Below are 20676 nucleotides of genomic sequence, written 5' to 3' on the forward strand. Positions count from 1 at the left end.
AGTGATGGGCAAAAGTTAACTAAAAAGTTGCTAACTTTTAGTTTAACTAAAAAAAAATAGTTAAGGCCAAAGTTTAATTAAAAAATAAAAGTTTAGTTAAAATCCTAGTTTAATTATTTTTTTTTAGTTACAAACTAAAAAGTTTAATTACAAATTTTACAAACTTTTTTAACATACATACCAATAAATATTTAGACCTATATAATTTGGGGAATATATATATAACGGAGAATAGAGAGGAGAATAAACTAGCTGCACAGGTCACTAGAAAGCCTTTTGACCTTTTCCCTATAATGGTCGCTATTCCCGCCACTAGCGGATCCAGAACTTTGGAGTGGGAGGGGCGATTTTTTTCCAAACCCTAACCCTAACGCCCAGTAAACCCTAACCCTATACATAAACGTGCGAACAGCATATATATATATATATATATATATATATATATATATATATATATATATATATATATATATATAAGAATAAATAAGCAGTATTTCTCAGTATTTTCATGCATTCTTCACTGCAGAAACGCATTCTCCTGACATCTACAGCTCTTTATCCATCAGTGGAGTATGGGGCGAAGCCCCGACGCCAAAAAGCGTTTTCTTGCATTTTTCACTGCGGAAACGCCTGCTCCTGACATCTACAGCTCATTATTAATCAGACGTCAAAAAGCGTTTTTCTTGCATTTTTCACTGCAGAAACGCCTGCTCCTGACATCTACAGCTCACTATTCATCAGTGAGTTTCGGGGCGAAGCCCCGACGCTTAAAGCGTTTTCATGCATTCTTCACTGAAGAAATGCGTTCTCCTGACATCTACAGCTCATTATTAATCAGTGGACTTCGGGGCGAACCCCGACGCCAAAAAGCGTTTTCTTGCATTTTTCACTGCAGAAATGCCTGCTTCTGACATCTACAACTCTTTATCCATCATTGGAGTTCGGGGCGAAGCCACGGCGCCAAAAAGCGTTTTCTTGCATTTTTCACTGCAGAAACGCCTGCTTCTGACATCTACAGCTCACTATTCATCAGTGAGTTTCGGGGCGAAGCCCCGACGCTTAAAGCGTTTTCATGCATTCTTCACTGAAGAAACGCATTCTCCTGACATCTACAACTCATTATTAATCAGTGGAGTTCGGGACGCCAAAAGCGTTTTTCTTGCATTCTTCACTGCAGAAACGCATTCTCCTGACATCTACAGCTCTTTATCCATCAGTGGAGTTCGGGGCGAAGCCCAGACGCCAAAAGCGTTTTCTTGCATTTTTCACTGCAGAAACGCCTGCTCCTGACAACTACAGCTCACTATTCAACAGTGATTTTCGGGGCGAAGCCCCGACGCTAAAAGCGTTTTCTTGCATTCTTCGCTGAAGGAACGCATTCTCCTTACCTAAAGCTCATTATTCATCCTATTAAAAAAGGACCTTTTGAATAATATTGTACTTGAAAAATATTCTAATTTGAATGTATACGCCCTTAATACATTGCAAATAAAACCGATTTGTTCCTTGAAAAGATCAGATACCCCACATATTTAGATTAAGGCTTTGAGGATCGCCGCCGAAAAAAAAAATTGATAAATAATATTCAATAAAATTCAAGCATAAATTTTTGAGTTATAGTCCCAAATTTAACTAGAAAAATATTAGATTAAGTAAAGGTTGGAAAAAAGGGTACTCATCTCAATCGTTACTCTTATACTGAAAATTTTTGTTTTAATTCTAACTTTCCAAAGCAAAGTCTTGCTTAAACTAATTATGATAAATTCATGTGAAATTACACAAACTCTGTCTGGAAATGGGAGGGGCGGTAGAATGAAAACGATTTATCCTCGCTTTTTTTTTATAATTTCTGCTAATGATTGCATTTTGGCATTAAAGAATAAGGGTGAGGCCACTCGATATGAGAATTTAATTTATAGCATATATAAATTATATTAGTGGCTGATTTTTATTTTTATATTTTGTAATTTCTTAACTATAATACAAAAGAAAAATTAGTGCTTTGTCCGATGAGGGAAAGGAGATGGCATGTATCGCCCCTCCCACCTTTTTCCTTTTATATTTACTAATAATAAAATTTGAGATTAGAGTGTGGTGCGACATAATATACAAATGGTTTCACATATCAATTATATAGAAATTCAACTATTTTTGTTCACAAACTATGATTCCTCCATAAAAATAGGACCACTCCCCACTCAGAGGGCTAGAGCGGCGAGGGCAGTACATGCAATCGCCCCCCCCCCTTAACCCACCGAATCGGCCAAGATACCAGAAGGGGAGCGACATAATATCAAATTTATATATCAATTCAACTAATCTTGCTCACAAACTACGATTTCTCCATAAAAGTAGGACCGCCCCCCCCACTCAAATGGTTTAGGTGGGAAGGGCAGTAGAGGTTTCGCCCCCCCCCCCACCGATCGGACAACAGGGGAACGACATAATATAAAGATCGGTTAAAATATCAATAACAAGTTTTAATCATATTTAATTGATTCTTTTGGCAAGCTGTGATTTCTACAAATAAATTGGACCGCCCCCCCCCACTCAAATGTTTATGGTTGGAGGGGGGGCGGATTGATGCTATCGCCCCCTCCCGACCCCACCTAATCGGCCAACATACTAGAGGGGGGGGCGAAATAATCTAAAAATAGTTTGAAATATAAATAATTAGTATATATTATTAACATAAGTAATAAATTCGTATACAAATTGTGTGACTTCTATACTGAAATTCGTCCGCCCCCCCCCCTTCGGGGGGGGGTCGGCCGAGTGGGGGGGGCGATCGCCCCTACCGCCCCCCCCCCTGGATCCGCCAGTGATTCCCGCCAATTCAAGGTATTTGAAAGGCGAGAAAAATAAACGTGTTCATTATATTTCTAGCAAGTTTCGCTGCTTGATAAATCCTGATTAATTCATTGCTTCTATAGATCTACATTTTGCTGCTTTTTATTAAACACCAGTGTGTTCCTGTATAGCTGCAGGCAAAGAATTTTGCTTTACTATAGATGTAAGAGATATGTCGACTCTTATTTTAAAACTTTTTACTAGATAGATCTAGATCTAGTAACCTAGTTACACTTACAGTCTAGTGACGTCTAGTCTATTACTACTATTAGATCTATAATCTATAGTCATAAGTCTATATTTAATTATTTTAGTGTCTTAGTCTTAAGTAGAGTCTAACTCTTTGTAGTCTTAGATCTAGATCAGTGATTCCCAAAGTGGTCTATATAGACCCCCAGGGGTCTACGAAGACTTCCAAGGGGTCTACGAAAGTGAAAAAACAAATTGGGGGTCTATGAGATGTCCACGGGGGTCTATGATAATAGATTTCATTTAAGCACGTTGTGACTTTAATATTTACATCCTATTAATTTAATTTTCACACTAACATATAATGTGTGCATAAGTTAATCCTTTAAATATTTATCCTGCTATTCAAACGAAAAATTGTTGTATTTAATTTCAATAATTATTTAAATAACTTAATTGTGTCTACATGTAAGTAATGTTTAGCAAAAAGAAATGTAAACTGTATAGCGTTGATTATTTAAAATTGTTCATTCCTTCCTTATCAAACATGCCAATTGCCTTTTTATGGCGATATTAAACTAATTACGCTTGAGAATCAACTGAGACAATGTCACCCTGACAAAAAAAATTAGAAAAACCTTAGACCCACAAAATCTCTTCGACATCATATAGAGAAGATCATGGTTTGTGGGTGTCTTACACTATCTGTTTACTTATAGCAAAATAGGCGCTTGGCTACTGAACCTGGGCTCCTGGATTCGAATCTCTGTGAATTTTTAATTTCATGATTTTTAAGGCTCCCCTGAGCCCACCCAACTCTAATGGGTACCTGACTTATGTTAGGAAAAGTAAAGGCGGTTGGTCGTTGTGCTGGCCACATGGCACCATGCTCGTTAACCGTTGGCCAAAGAAACAGATAATCTTAACACCATCACAAGATCTGAAAGGGAAACTTCACTTTTTTATGACAAAACACGTAAAACATTAAAGGTAAAACATTGATTTTACCAGCCATGTAGTTGTAAACACTGTTTCACACAAACCTACACCTGGTATTATTAAAAGAACTGCTTTAAGCAACACTACAGTTCAAGGACATGTCAGTGGCATGAGTTATAAAATTAAAAGCTTATTATTATTTGCAAACGACATATATACAGTTTGGGATCAGCGGTGTCACAGGCTATGACAGGGTGTAGTGATGTGTGTTGCAAACTGCATTAGAGTCGCCGGCTCCTTTCTTTTTTTTTACTCAGGATTGACCCACAAAACCTTTCCCATGTTTGAATTTAGTTGCTGTGACAGGTGGGGAAATGTGACGTGTGTTTGGCACGTTTTATGTCTAGGGGATGATTATTTTTGAAAGCAATCACACCCCCACTTATCAGCATATGAATCGGGAGCAGACACGCAACGAGACAAGCAATGAGAGATTGATACAAATGTTAAAATAAAGGATATTTATTTACATAAATATACATATAATAATAAAAAGGGGGAGGGTTTGCATCTATCTCTAGTATATTCTATGTTTAATCATCACTCTTGCACATAATAAGAGAGTATGTCACTTTGTCCTCTGACTTAGCTGGTTGTCCTGTTGATGTCGCAGCTGGCTGTGTCCTGGCTTGAGGTTCTGCAGCTGGAGGTGGCGCTCTAGCGGATAGAGGGACGCCGGCGATATAGTTCTTGTGGAGTCTCAGTCCCAAGTTCTAGTATCTGTAGTGGGCACAGTATGGCGGGTGGCCGGATACCGTGGGCACAAGGTTACTGCGGGCAGAGCTGATCTGCCGTGGGCAGCGTGGTTGACAGGATATGTCCAGTGAGTTGCAGAGGGTTGGCGTAGCTATGACGTCTCACACAGATCTGGTCTATAGGGACGTCGCACCTAATAGCTTGACAGGTGGGCTGTCGAATAGGCGGGCAATGCCGATAGCGCCAAGTGGTAGAGTTGAGTAGAGCTCAGTAGGCAAGTGCAGTGCTGAATAGCACTAAGCACATAGATAGTAGGTGATTCTTGATATCAAACAAATAGGCAGACACCTGAGGGAGGCACCAGGTATTCCTCTAGGAGAAAGAATGAGTGATATAGTCCAGACTCGATAGCTCAGCTCGAATGAGAAAGAGAGGGTCTGACTTTATTTAATTTACCTTATATACAAAGGCCTGGAAAATGTGAGCGGACACAGGAAATGTCCTAGGCTTAGAATTATCTTACACGTGGTTGAATTAGACTTGAGCCGCACCTTGGAGTATCACGCGGTGTGTTGACCCGTGTAATCTCTTAGATCAAAGAGAGACGTGGGGGGGGGGGGGAGAGTGACCTACCTTCCACCCAAGAAGGGGGGGGGAGTCAATTGCGGCGTCAGACATCCTGCCGATGAGATCAAGGAGTCTGAGCGTATCTTTGCCCCGGTCAAGGGAAGATAAATGAAAGGACTGGCCTAATTTTCTCCAAGGTGGTGGACTAAGTCTAGCCTGGTAGAAAGAAAAAGGTGTGGCGGAGGAATAATTTTGGGGTAGGATGGATTAATAATTAAAATAAAATAAATAAATAATGAAAAATAATAATTAATGCTGTGATAATTTAGAGTGACTCTGACAGCGAGTTTTTGACTTGTCACATACGCCGCCGCCAAGATGGATCTATCGCAGAAAGATCCATAAAGTGCGAGCAGACTGATGTCACTCTAACTTTAAGATCAGTTGTTATCACAGCATTAGAAAAAAAAAATCTGGAAAAATAAAGGGATAGCCATGCCAGGAGGAGAGTCTGTCCAAGTCTGTCCGGGGTCTACTTCCCGTCCCTGTGTATGTAGTCACCTGAGTGAAACATATGGGGTTGCTTGGGAGAGTAGATTGGGCGATTGGGTGAGTAATAATTCCTTCCTGGGGCGGATTGGGGAGTGTGATTAGGGCTTAGGCGGGGTGCCCAAGGCACGTGTGCTCGTTGGTGCTTACCTCCGAAGCCGCTGTGAGGCGCTTCTTCACGAGAGTAAGTGGTCAGCTTACCTAGGTATCGTCTGACACGATCAATGTCAGGGAAGAGTGGCCTGATAAAGAATGTGGAGTTCTGCCGGAGAACGTCCCCACGAGTGCAATAATGTGGCTTACATCGTGGCTTCCTGACATGGTCAATGCCAGGGGAAGGTCGATATTGAATGGTGGCTGAGGAGCCATGGTGAGAAGTGTTTTCACGAGCGCGAGGGTTCGGCTTATCTCGTGACTTCCTGACACTATCAATGCCAGGGGGAGGTTGATTTGGAATGGTGGCTGAGGAGCCATAGGGAGAAGTGTTTTCACGGGCGCGAGGATTCGGCTTACCTCGTGACTTCCTGACACTATCAATGCCAGGGAGAGGTTGATTCGGGATGGTGGCTGAGGAGCCATGAAGAGGAGTGAGTCCACGAGAGCAAGGGTTCATCTTACCTCGGGGCATTCTGACACTGTCAATGTCAGAGAAAGGATGCATAATTGTGGCTGAGTAGCCTGGGTCAAATAGACCCTCACGAGCGCGGGTAAACGACTTAACTCGTGACTTCCTAGCAGAGTCAGTGCCAGGGCGGAGTGGTTTGAGCTTCGCTGATGAGTCGGGACTAGGCGTGTTAGTGTGGCGACCAGGGCTTCCAACAAGCTGGTAGCTGCCACCTTTCTGCTTCGTCGATCTACCGACGGGCAGAGAAAAGTATGGCTTGTTGACTTCTCCAAGAGGGACATATTTGGAGCCTAGAATGAAGTCATACACTGGCGTGTCCATAACGGCGGCGTCGATGGTGCCATGTACGTATCTGCACTCCACGTGCACCCTCGCGACAGGTAGAACCTGCGGAGGAGTGCCACGGTCAATAGACTGGATTGTCACTGTTCCACCAGTGAGATCCGATGGGTCAATCAGCTTCTTATTGATAACCGCGCCGAACGAACAGCCTGAGTCGTAGAGGCCCAAAACTTCGACACCGTTGGCCAAAATGTTCTCTACTCCCGGAGGAGAAGAGATGGGGTGAGGTAGCACCGGTGGGAGTTCTGGTTGGCCGAGATCAATGGCAGTGGGTTGAGGAACCACGGCCATCGTGGAGACGAAGTATGTGTCCTCCTCCGGTTGGTCAGAAGGATCGATCGCGGAGGGTTGAGAGACTGGCGTCACCGTAGATAGGGTCCGTGGGGCCTGCTGCTGCCGTTGTGGAGTGGGTCTACTGTCACGCGCGCTATGACGTAAGTCACGCTGAGAGTAGTTGGACTGGTTATAGCGAGACTGATGGTTGGGGCGGTTATTGTAGTTATGAGGGGCTGATTGCCGGCCTGGTGCCTGGTTGTGCTGGGGAGTTTTAGGAGCAAGGTTGGATTGAGCAGGAGAAGTTGGTTGGTCTGTTTGCTGGTCTGTCGCGGTTGCTTTACCTTTTAAGTCCTTACGGGCGTTCAAGTACCGGTCAGCGGCGGAAGCTATGTCAGCGGGAGCTGTTGCTTGTTGCTCCTTGACATAAACTCTGACCTCTGGGGACATGCATTCTAACAGCTGCTCAGAGAGTACGAGGCATGCTAGGCCATCAAAAGTCTCTGGTAATTGGCTGAGAGCGTGCCACCTGATAAGGTACTTGTCCAGCCTTTCGCAGAGGTTGCCGTAGGTCTCTCTGCGTTCGAGGCGGGAACTTCTGAACTTTTTGTGGTAGGCCTCGGCGGTCAACTCGAACTGGACGAGTAGCGCCTGCTTGAGGGCTGGGTAGTCCTCTCGCCGGCCGGAGGGAAGTTTGGAGTAAACCTCGTAGGCTTTGCCTCGGAGGCATTGGGATAGCCGGAAGCACCATTTCTCCTCTGGCAGACCGTAAAAGCGTGCTACTTCCTCAAAACGGACAAGATAAACTTCGATGTTCTCTGTCTTGTCGTCGAAGTGCTCCATTGGCATGTGGGGTAGACCGTTCAAGGAACTCTGAAAGGATGCTGGGCTAGCCGGGCGGGACTCGGAAGAAGCCTGGCGGGCGGCCTCGTTCTCTTTGTCCGCGGCTATCTTTTCTCTCGCTGTAATTTGTTGCTCCTTTTCTCGCTCCGTGATTTCTTTAGCGATAGCTATTTCAGCTTCCTTTCTTTCCCTCTCTTTAGCAATGGCTATTTCAGCTTCCTTTCTTTCCCTTTCTTTAGCAATAGCTATATCATTATCCTTTTCCTTCATCGCTAGTTCATGCTCCCTTGCGCTTGCTAATCTTCTTTCTTCCTTTTCGTCTTCCTTTCTTTTTTCTTCTTCTCTTTCAAACGCCTCAAATCGTGCTCTCACAAATTTTTTTCGTTCTGCCTCATCATCAAATAAGGTGGCTGCAAAATCCTTCAATTCAGCCATTTTCTGCTTCATGTCAGAGTCCGCTTTCGAGCGTGTGCCGCTGGCCATAATGATGAGGGGTGGGTAATGAGAGGTACTAGGATGGTGGAGGGGCCGATAGAATGGATAATGGGATTGAGCTAAAATTAAAGAAAGTGGGTTAGTGAAAGTGAGTCGCTGGTTATAAGAAAGAGTGCAAAAGGAATGTGGTGTCTGCCTATGTTAATCACAAAGTTCCTGCAAGAAAATATTACACATGAAATGCAATGATAATAATAAATAAAATATGACAGAAGTGACACTCTTGATAATGCGAAGTGATGATACTTATAAATACTTTTAGAAAAATATTGATAGGAAATTTGGTTATTGCTGCCTGTTCGTGCCTGCTGTACTAATGGGTTAAATCCACGGACGGGCTCGCCAAAATGTGACAGGTGGGGAAATGTGACGTGTGTTTGGCACGTTTTATGTCTAGGGGATGATTATTTTTGAAAGCAATCACACCCCCACTTATCAGCATATGAATCGGGAGCAGACACGCAACGAGACAAGCAATGAGAGATTGATACAAATGTTAAAATAAAGGATATTTATTTACATAAATATACATATAATAATAAAAAGGGGGAGGGTTTGCATCTATCTCTAGTATATTCTATGTTTAATCATCACTCTTGCACATAATAAGAGAGTATGTCACTTTGTCCTCTGACTTAGCTGGTTGTCCTGTTGATGTCGCAGCTGGCTGTGTCCTGGCTTGAGGTTCTGCAGCTGGAGGTGGCGCTCTAGCGGATAGAGGGACGCCGGCGATATAGTTCTTGTGGAGTCTCAGTCCCAAGTTCTAGTATCTGTAGTGGGCACAGTATGGCGGGTGGCCGGATACCGTGGGCACAAGGTTACTGCGGGCAGAGCTGATCTGCCGTGGGCAGCGTGGTTGACAGGATATGTCCAGTGAGTTGCAGAGGGTTGGCGTAGCTATGACGTCTCACACAGATCTGGTCTATAGGGACGTCGCACCTAATAGCTTGACAGGTGGGCTGTCGAATAGGCGGGCAATGCCGATAGCGCCAAGTGGTAGAGTTGAGTAGAGCTCAGTAGGCAAGTGCAGTGCTGAATAGCACTAAGCACATAGATAGTAGGTGATTCTTGATATCAAACAAATAGGCAGACACCTGAGGGAGGCACCAGGTATTCCTCTAGGAGAAAGAATGAGTGATATAGTCCAGACTCGATAGCTCAGCTCGAATGAGAAAGAGAGGGTCTGACTTTATTTAATTTACCTTATATACAAAGGCCTGGAAAATGTGAGCGGACACAGGAAATGTCCTAGGCTTAGAATTATCTTACACGTGGGTGAATTAGACTTGAGCCGCACCTTGGAGTATCACGCGGTGTGTTGACCCGTGTAATCTCTTAGATCAAAGAGAGACGTGGGGGGGGGGGGGAGAGTGACCTACCTTCCACCCAAGAAGGGGGGGGGGAGTCAATTGCGGCGTCAGACATCCTGCCGATGAGATCAAGGAGTCTGAGCGTATCTTTGCCCCGGTCAAGGGAAGATAAATGAAAGGACTGGCCTAATTTTCTCCAAGGTGGTGGACTAAGTCTAGCCTGGTAGAAAGAAAAAGGTGTGGCGGAGGAATAATTTTGGGGTAGGATGGATTAATAATTAAAATAAAATAAATAAATAATGAAAAATAATAATTAATGCTGTGATAATTTAGAGTGACTCTGACAGCGAGTTTTTGACTTGTCACAGTTGCAAGGCAGGAAAGTTTTTAATTCAGTTTTACTTCGGCTAGGTGGGTAGCCAGCCAATGCTAATGAGCCCTTCATGCTTGACGCTTACTGGCTTCGCCCCTTCTCCTGATAGTGATAACATGTTTGCGGACTCAATATATGAGCAACACTTGAAAGATCAAGAAATACGCCAGAAACTGCTCTTTGCGAAAACTTTATTAAATAATTAATATTTAATGTTTGAAGCACTACTTCATTGAACAACAAATTCCTGTTTGAAACACATCTGTAGCAACGGATGATAAACCTGCTAAAAGACATTTCCAGTTTGTTTGGTGATTCCTGCAGTACATATTAATTTTTATTTTAATTGGTTTCAATTTGAATTTTATCAATAAAAAAAAAAGATAGATCTCTATAATTTAATATGTAGCTTTAAATTACTTTTTCACTTTTCAACTCACTACAGATAGAAATTAGTTGTAAAACAATGTTGTTGAATTTGAAAAAATTTGTAAGTTATACAGGGGGTCTACCGAAAACCAGAAAACAAGGCAAGGGGTCTACGAGAGAAAAAAGTTTGGGAACCACTGATCTAGATGTTAGACTAGATCTTTTAGTTTAGAGATTCTACTATTCTAGAATTAGAGTCTTGATTAGATGTAGATATATTTAGGTAACTTATGATAGGCCTACTAAGACCTAAGATGCATAGATGATAGATCTATAATGACTATAATACTAATAATTTTAATAGTCGTCAACTAACTATTATACTAAGACCTAAGATGCATAGATGATAGATCTATAATGACTATAATACTAATAATAGTCGTCACTATACTAGGTCTAATACTAAATTAACTAAATCTAGACTAGATCTACATCAACTTCTATTATAATTATACTTATATCCATGGGCGTAGCCAGGGGGGGGGTTCTTGGGGTTCAAACCCCCCCCGAAATGAAATCTCCCCCCCCCCCCCGCAGGGGGGGGTGGGGACGGAATAAAGTGACTGATATTTGCTTTCATTTGTTTATTTTAGGTGAGATTTTAATACTAAATCATCACTTACCACAGCACAGCCGAGGCAGTTTTGAGTTAAAAACCCTCTACCAGGGGGTTTTGAGTTTAAATCCCCCTACCAGGGGGTTTTGAGATTTTAAAAACCCCTATCAGCGGGTTTTGAGATACAAATCCCTCTACCAGGGGGCTTTGAGTTTAAAATCCCCTACAGGGGGTTTTGAATTTTAAACCCCCTAACAGAGGTTTTTGCAGTTAAATCCCCCTCTTTTATAAAACAAAAATGCAAACAACAATCCCCAAATTCCAACAGCACAGTTGAGGAAGATTTTGATTTTAAAACCCCATCCAAAATTTACGATAACCCCATCTTCAATATAAAAAAAGCAAATTACACACTCAAAATTCTATGACCGTAGCCAAAGTGGGATTTGAGTTTAACCCCCCTCCCCCTTCCAGTTGGGGTTTGAAGCTAAAAAGTACCTCTTCAATATAAAAAAAGCAAATTACACACTATAAAATCTATGAGCGTAGCCAAAGGGGTTTTAAGTTTAAATCCCCCTCCTCCAGATGGCTTTTTCTTTTAAGTTTAAAACCCCTCCAGATGGTTTTGAGTTTAAAATTCCCCTACAGAGCGTTTAGAGTTGAAAACCTCTCTCTTCAATATTATTTTAAAGCAAACTACAGTCACCAAATTCTATGATCGTAGCTAAATAGGGTTTTGAATTAAAAACAAAACAAAAAAAAACCCCAGAGATTTTTTAGTTTAAAACCCCTCAACAGATGATTTGACGAAAAAACTTTCCTTTTCGATATAAAATCTAAAGCGAAATACAGGCATGTAATTCCAAGAGCGTAGTCAAGAAAGGTTACAAATTTCTACCAGTGGCTTGGGCTCCATTGATTAAGTGTGAATAGTCTTCTGCCGAAATTGAAAATCATTAAATGTGTCGCAACAAAGATGGCTAAGACAGATTTTAGGAGTCAGTCATAGAGATCGGGTCTAAATCAAAGAAATCATATGCCGAACTGGGAGTCGAATCCTTAGTAAGGTTGTGACAGAGCGTCGCATGAGGTTTTGCGGGACATGTTTTCCGACAAAATGAATTACGCAAAATAAGAGTTGCGGAAACAGCTTGCCGGAAAATGCGCCGAACGGCGCGAGAGGGTCAAAGTCAGTAAGAATAGCACATTAGGTTTTTGAAATAAAACTTTTTAATAGCAAGATAATGCACTGTAGATACCTCAGAATATGCATTTTGTTGGCTTTCAATACCTGAAATAGTGCTCGGCGGCGGGGCTTCGCCCCGCGCTGGGGGAGCGCTGTGAACTCCCCCAGACCAAGGGCGGACTGGCTATATGGGCAATCGGGCAAATGCCCGGTGGGCCGGTACTCAAATGGCCCTGTAGGACCACAGATATCTCCTTTTTTTAAATCACGTCTGTATTTTATAAGATAATGGCCGCATAGATGTTACTAAGGCAGCTATTAAATTGTTTAAGGTTTTACAAAAGGGGCTCTCTGAGCGACGTATATTCACTGTATGCACGTGTACAGCTATCGATACATTATCAAACTAGCATAATGATTTTAAGGACAGGTATACCTAGAATGGATGTCCATCATATAATATACAATGTATGGCCGGATGAAATAGAAATGCCCGAGCCGATTGTGACACCCAGTCCGCCTCTGCCCCAGACCCCCTTGCTAGCAAGGGCGGGGAGTCTACAATAAACAATAAACGTCTTCCGAAAGGGTCAGAATGTAATAAAGATTAATTATGTACACACACACACACACATATTTTTTTTTTCGCGGGGGGGGGGAGGATTCTACCCCCCCCCCCCAAAACCCTCCCCGAAAAAAAATCCTGGCTACGCCCATGCTTATATCTATTATCTAGATCTATTAGATCTAGTAGGCCTATTATGTACTAGAGTATATAGATCTAAATACCCATATCATCTAGTAAAGATAATCATAATTATAATAATCTAAAATCTCTAGATCTAGAGTTACTAAGATATCTACTAGACTATCTAGATTTTAGATCTAGATCTATATCTAGATCTAGTAGTAGTAGTAACTAGTATTTCTTTGATTATTTTTAGATTAAAATATTAATTTTATTTGATCTAGGTCTAGTAGCTAGATCTAATTCTAGACCCAGATTATATTTCTGATCATTTCGTTTGTAGAAGATATTAGATCCAGAATATTCTAGAATCTAGAGTTAGTTAGTCAACATGCAGTTTTATCATTACTTCTAAAGGTAACTTAAATTAGAACTTGGACAATTACTTCTAATTTCTTTCTATAATAGTATCACTATCATTCTAGTGATTCTATTAAGATCTACATCTATCCCATAAAGACATTTAAATCTTTTTTCATGTGCACAAATAAATGTTTATTACATTTTGCTAAAGAGATTGGTTGTGCTTTATATTTATATTTTTCATGTTTGGCTGTTTCGTCCTTAAAAAAGGTCAAAATAGTTAGTAAAAGTTTAACTAAAGTTTCTTAGTTTAGTTTAACTAATTTTTTCAATTTGTGATTAACTAAAAGTTTAATTACTTTTTTTTAGTTCAAACTTAGTTTTAGTTTAACTAAAAAAATTTAGTTTAGTTCCCATCACTAACTATACTACGCCATGCACTAACACAGCATGCATGTTCCTGAAACTATGTCAAGGACAATGAAGCATTTCCACAGCTTATATTCAGCTTTCATTGTGTTAGTCTGCTTGACTTTTTGTTTTTTTACGACCTCGCAGATTTGCGTCCACACGCTCTGGGGCGCTTGGGAAAGGGGAATGGGGGCAGTTATCAAAGATATCCCCCCCCCCCCCCACCTTTATAGCCAATGAACGATTCATCCGATTTTGCAGGTGGACGGAGTCGGCCAGTGGGTGGACACATCTGAACTTTTGAGGTCACAACCTAGATCTAGGACCAAGCGCTCTATGGACCTAGCGTGTTTGCTTTCCAGAAAAAGAAGTCAAGGCAATACCATTGTGTAACTTTGATGTTAGTGTCATCTATCCTGCACAATTAGACACAATTAGACACAATTAGACAGCCCAGTTGCAACAAAAAAAACAAAAGTAAGCCGTCGAGTTGTTGTTTAAAATGGGTTTGTGTTTAGTGATCTTCTAATTGACCAATATCATGCAAGGCATTGCTTTGTTTTGTAATTTTTAATCTGATGCTCAAATTCATGGTACTCTTTTTCTATCAACTATTATAGATGTTGTTTCTATGCTTTCGGTAAAAAATTACTTTGAACTTGTAAACTGTGAATGTTGTTCTTTGAGTATGGTTTACTGAACGCCATCATGCGCTAATAGTCACTTTTTTTTTTGGGTGGGAGGGGTGGGGAGAATAAGGAAAATGAGAAATAAGATCTCTGGTCTTTTTTTTTAACTATTTAAATCAGAAATTATTTTATTGGATTCCAAAATCTAACATGAAATGATAATTTGCATAACGAAAAATTGCTTAATTAATTCCCTTTGTTTTCTCACACTTTAAAGACATGAAAGGAGTTAGTGTAACAATCATTGACGTCTCCCGTCTCTGATCAGTCATCGCACATTGACTACTCACATATCTCGTTGTATACATACTCTTACCTTAATATCATCAATGACAACAGTGACCATGGCTTGATCAATGGGGGAGACTACTATTATCATGAATATCATGTACAGACTCTGTAAGAGAACATTTCGGTTCGTTAACAATTAAAAAAAAAAATATTTTACTTGTAGTAGGCTTCACTTCCTAGTCATCTAATGTAAATTTAGGTATAGAATCTAGAGTCTACGATATAAGATCATTGGCCCTGATGACTCACTTCACACTTCTTCTTCCACTTGCCTTAGATGATAGCAGAAAATTTGACCTGTTAACTTAAGCCTACAAAATCTAAATCATATTCATGATCAAAATAGCAGCGGTTAGATTCACCAAAAAAATATTTTTACTTTCAATTTCGACCTAATATGTTGTTAAAGCCGACATTTGAATGTCTTAAGCACTTATAAACAAACTTTTTGGTGCGTAATTTTATTTCCTTCCATTTTTTTTTACAAAGATTTTATCAAGTCGCTCTGTCTGTCTGTCTGTTTATCTGTCTGTCTGGTTAAAAAGTTTGAACATGTTTTTTCTCCCCATTTCTCATTTTTTGCACAATTATTCATTGAACCTGACAAGACATGAATCAATTTAAAAAAAACACAATTAATTATTAGTTATAAACTTTTTTTTTTTATATCGAAATAAGGGGAGCAAATGCTACTTAATGAGAGATGTGGATGTATATATGGACTTAATCCCCTTATTACGTTTTGACACGAGAATTTTGGGTTATGTCAATTGGAATGTCTAAGAAGTTCACTCTAGTGGAAATGGTGTAAGTAAAACGAATCCAGATTGAAGTTATTGATGAATTCGTCACTGCTATACAACAATGCAATGATAAAAATACCGGTCTGCAGATCAAAAACAAACTTATTTACATGTCAGGCTCCCTACAACTTTACAGGATAAACAACCGACACATTTTTACTTAAAATGAGATCAAGGCCGGTCCTACAGATTGCGGGGCCCTATGCGAAACGGATTGCTCGGGGCCCATTCTGGGTTGTGATAAGGATAATAAGTGAAAATTAAGTTTTTGTATTAGAAAATAAATTCGTCTTTGCATTTTATTCTTACTTTACTAAGTACAAAATCACTGTCAAATTAACTTTTACGAGCCATCTACAGTAGATAGTAGTTTTCTAACAAAAAGCCGATAAACTTTTAGATCAGCCTAGCAAAATCTCGCTTTTGTCTTTTTTTTTAAAGGTCGAGATAGATTTAGATCTATAGGCCTATTTCTATGCCAGGGACTATAAAAGTAAACTAAGTGTTTGAACTTCTTGTTTTGGTTAAAATCCGCCTTATTATTATATTTTTATTAAATGAAAGCTGACAGTGCCGTTTTTTTTTTTAATCGCGAGTAGGATTGGCGTTGTCCATATTTAATGACACCCCGAAATGACAATTTTGTTTGTTTTTAAGAAGATTTGCATCAGTTTTCAGAAAATTTTAATAATTTCAGAAGATTTTCATGATTTTTTTCGTAAATTTCAGAATTTCATGAGAATTCTAGGAACCCTTTAATAAAAAGTTAAAATGGTTTAATTTAAATAATTTACACCTAGAATTCGCGCGAGGCCTATGAAAGTGGGGGGCCCATTGCTCCCGCATAGGTTGCAGTGGCCTAAAACCGGCTTTGAATGAGATGGGCACTAACACTACACCCTATTCCCATTCATCTTTGCCTGACATCACTGCTCCCTTCCGATTTCCCGCTTTTACACCAGCGTAGCTCATTTCTTTTCTGCCTCAATAGAAAACAACATTGAACAGATAAGTTAACTTAAGCCTATTTTGTGTTTATTGTATGTCTTTTTTTTTTTGTTTGTTTGCTTTTTAACTGATGAAGGCCTTGTGACCCAAATTTCCCTTCTTTTCCTTGGTCAGGCAGGGTTATATATATATGCATGCTTTTTTTTTTGATACAATCGTTCACCCCTGCAGCAGTAAATCTTTGTTTTTGAGTCTTTGAACCTCCGTATGAAAGCGTGTGTTTAACTTTTTTTTTTTAATGAAAGAAACAACAACTAATTGTTTATTCCTAGAGGCAACCGCTTCCTACGGTCTTCTCAAACTTCTTTTGTTTTAAACACTGAGTATGCACATTGTAAAGTTTCCCTTTCAAACCATGTGGTCTATAGGGCAACTTTTTCTTTGCCCAAAGGTTAACGAGCAGGGTGCTATGTGGCCAGCACAATGTCCAGCTGCATTTACTTTACCTAACTAAAATCAGGTACCCTTAGAGTTGGGTGGACTCAGTGGCGCCCTAAAAATTCCGAAATTTAAAATCCCATCTTTACAGAGATTCGAACCCAGGGCCCCAGGTTTGGAAGCCAATCTCTTAACCATTCAGCCACTTCGCACCAAATTATGCATATTGTAAACATACACATTTTCTTCAAACAATATCTAATATAATCCGCAATTTAAATATTATATGTAATATTTACAGATATATGTTTTATGCAACGCAATGTGTGAAAACAACCGACCCACAGGGGCTTCCCACGAGCTTTGTTTATGAAGTACAAACTCCTTAGATTAGATGTCTACTTGTTTTTGTAATATTCATATTCATGCAGTAAAGATTTTAACATAGGCCCTAAAAGCTAACAATTACTGTTTTCATTTTATTACAAAGCTTAGATCAACTCACTTAGTCTGTCTGTCTGTCTGGTCAAAAGATTGTACACGTTATCTCTCCAATCTCGGATCAAGCTGAAATTTTGCACAATTATTTCTTTTACTTGACAACACAAATATCAATTAAAAAAAAAAGACTTAACCAATTAGTTAATTAACTATTGGTAATTAATTATTTTATTAGGAATCTCGAACAAGGGAAAGAAATCGTACTTGATTGAAGTGGTGGTACAAGCTGAATAAATACCCATTACAGATCGCCGCTCAAATTTAAACAAACAATATATAACTATACACTATTGCTATTCTCCTGTAAAAAATACCTCACTAGCAGAGTGGTTAGCACGTCGGCTCGTGGAGGCGTGAGCCACGAGTTCGTATTCAGTTGGTCCCCCTTTTTTTGTGTGTAAATGCTTGTAAAAATTACGTTAAAGTCTACCCAGATATTCCTTTCTTTCTCCCCCCACCCCCGGGCCCATTTTCTCAACTGGTCCAGAGTGAAAGGATCATGGCGTATTGAGAAACCTAAAAGCACGAAATCATCATCATCAAACTCCATTTGAGTGAGGGCTTGATAGGCTTAAATCCTCTCTTGCAAAAGCCCTGGACAGAAACCCTGTTGTCTTGCGTAGTGCATATATGTCACCATACAATCAGCAAAGTCTGGGTCAGTCAAACAGAATATGAGACACGGTTTCCTCTTCTTCCCCACAGCAGGGGCACCGTGAATCGAAATTTGGTCATAGCCGTGAGAAATCTGAGCCAACAGGACAGTAGACTGTCCTGCACTGTGCTATAATAGCTTGCTCAGGCCTGGACAGCCTCCACCACTAAAGCACGAAATAGCAATGGGTAAAGATATTATTAATCTCACAGATTTATTGTTGTTGGTCTAGATCTATTACAAATTTAATGACATGACTGATCCAAACTAATTGATACAAAATTACATCTCGTGTAATTTTCTTAAATTTTATTTTTAAAGAAGTCATTTTTATGTTTGTTCTTGTACACGTATTCAAGCTTTCCATCAAGTAGTTTTGAAAGTTTGGTATCTAAAGAATATGTTATCAGGTGGTCGACTCTAAGTGCTGTGGCTCAGACAAGCGGAACTTGTGTAACCGTCCTAGAGGGAAGACAGAAAGAAAAGGGGCCGGGCGGAAGGCCGTCAACAGCAGGAAATATCGAGGTGGGGAGATGATGACGAGCTTATACAACTAACCTTGACCCGGACGTATGTTGTTTTTTTCCTCGGACTGAGTGACGTTCAACTTATATTGAATGTCTGGAGTGTAGGTGTGTTTACAGCATTCAATTATTACCTGCTCATGTGTGTGTGTGTGTGTGTTTGTAATGGTGTGTTCTTGTATGCGTATGCGCTTTGTTCTTCGTGTCCTTCCTTTGTCACGTGGTCGGAATTCCAAATCAAAGTTTTAGGTCTAAACAAAATGAACGAAAGAAATGAAAACGGGCCGAGAACACACAGAGGAGGAGGAGGTAAGTATTCTAGTCAAATTACGTTTTTAGAATCCGAAGTTTCGTAACCAAATTAGCAATTTGTGGGTCGAATGTAATTGTATAATATAAACTTACCTTAATTACTCGACTCTAGTATCTAAATTTAGCATTATTCTTTTTTAAATTTGTTCACCATTATTGTAGAAAATAATTTCTAAACTTTGTCCAATTGCCAGCGTCACGTCACGTAATGTAATCAATTCCATCAGTACTTTTTTCATTAATCAATGTATTCATCTGTAATCAAAGTCTTCTGTAATCAATGTATTCATCTGTAATCAAAGTCGTGAGCTGTAATTAGTGTTTTCATATGTAATCAAAGTCTTCTTCTTCTTTAATCAATGTATTCATCTGTAATAAAAGCTTTCTCTAATTAATGTATTCATTAGTAATAAAAGTCTTCTGTAATCAATGTATTCATCTGTAATCAAAGTCTTCTTTAATCAATGTATTCATCTGTGATCAAAGTTTTCTTTAATCATTCTTTTCATTTGTAATCAAAGTCTTCATTATTCAGTATTTTCTGTCTTCTGTAATCAATGTATTAACTTGTAATCAATGTATTAACTTGTAATCAAAGTCTTCTTTAATCGTTCTTTTCATTTGTAATCAAAGTCTTCTGTAAATATGTTCTTATGTAATCAATGTCAAAAGCTCGTTATATGTTAATATTTACGGTGCAAACTGTGTTATAATTACCAAATACATAAAGGGAGGCGGTATCTATAGTTTGTAATAGAATAGAAGATTACAAAGAGTTTGTGATTCACACTCAGATGCCTTCCCCCCTCCTCCGCAAAATCCAACCTTGTGCTACTTGTACAGAGTCCAACCTTGTGCTATCTGTACAGAGTCCAACCTTGTGCTACCTGTACAAATTCCAACCTTGTGCTACCTGTACAGAGTCCAACCTTGTGCTACCTGTACAGAGTCCAACCTTGTGCTACCTGTACAGAGTCCAACCTTGTGCTACCTGTACAGAGTCCAACCTTGTGCTACCTGTACAGAGTCCAACCTTGTGCTACCTGTACAGAGTCCAACCTTGTGCTACCTGTACAGAGTCCAACCTTGTGCTACCTGTACAGAGTCCAACCTTGTGCTACCTGTACAGAGTCCAACCTTGTGCTACCTGTACAGAGTCCAACCTTGTGCTACCTGTACAGAGTCCAACCTTGTGCTACCTGTACAGAGTCCAACCTTGTGCTACCTGTACAGAGTCCAACCTTGTGCTACCTGTACAGAGTCGAACCTTGTGCTACCTGTACAGAGTCCAACCTTGTGATGCCTTGCTTAGTAGATGTTTGCTGGGAGAAACGTCTGAACTTCTGAAACAAGGACCGGATTGAGATCTTGAGTTTTAAGAAATGGTTCAGTTCAAAATATGGTATTTCTAGCATTCTCTGCATATTTCTGACCATTGCGGTAAATGTGGTTCTATGCGAGCGAAGTTTTTTCAGACTTAAGTTAATCAAGAATTAATTGCGATCAACGATGAAAAATTGCGATTTGGCAATTGAGGGGGAAAATACATTTCTAAAAAAAAAATTGTTGTTAGTTTTGCGAGCAACAAATCACGTATGATTTTCTATTTTTTTATATTTTTTTTTATGCAATTTAGTAATAGGCCTACTAGTACTTCAACAATGAATACACAATACACGTCTTTTCACTGTTTCATTTGTTGTATTTTATTTCGGGGGGGGGGTCATTATGAGGAGCTGCCGCACATGGCATCATATAACCTAGCTACGCC

At 39.9% G+C, this 20676-nt stretch overlaps 1 protein-coding gene across 2 annotated transcripts in view; it reads left to right on the forward strand.

Moving 5' to 3' along the window:
* The first annotated feature begins 18616 nt into the window (after positions 1 to 18616).
* Positions 18617 to 20676, forward strand: part of LOC106054201 (flavin-containing monooxygenase 5) — a 29072-nt gene continuing 27012 nt past the window's right edge. The window contains exon 1 of one of the 2 annotated variants that reach the window (XM_056007062.1): positions 18617 to 18701. The gene's annotated coding sequence lies outside the window, so the exon portion shown is untranslated. Of the gene's footprint in view, positions 18702 to 18721; positions 18903 to 20676 lie in introns of those variants that run through there. The other variant, XM_056007060.1, reaches the window with a different exon arrangement.

This window comes from Biomphalaria glabrata, chromosome 12 (genome assembly GCF_947242115.1).
Source record: "Biomphalaria glabrata chromosome 12, xgBioGlab47.1, whole genome shotgun sequence".
In the NCBI taxonomy this organism is placed as follows: Eukaryota; Metazoa; Mollusca; class Gastropoda; family Planorbidae; genus Biomphalaria; species Biomphalaria glabrata.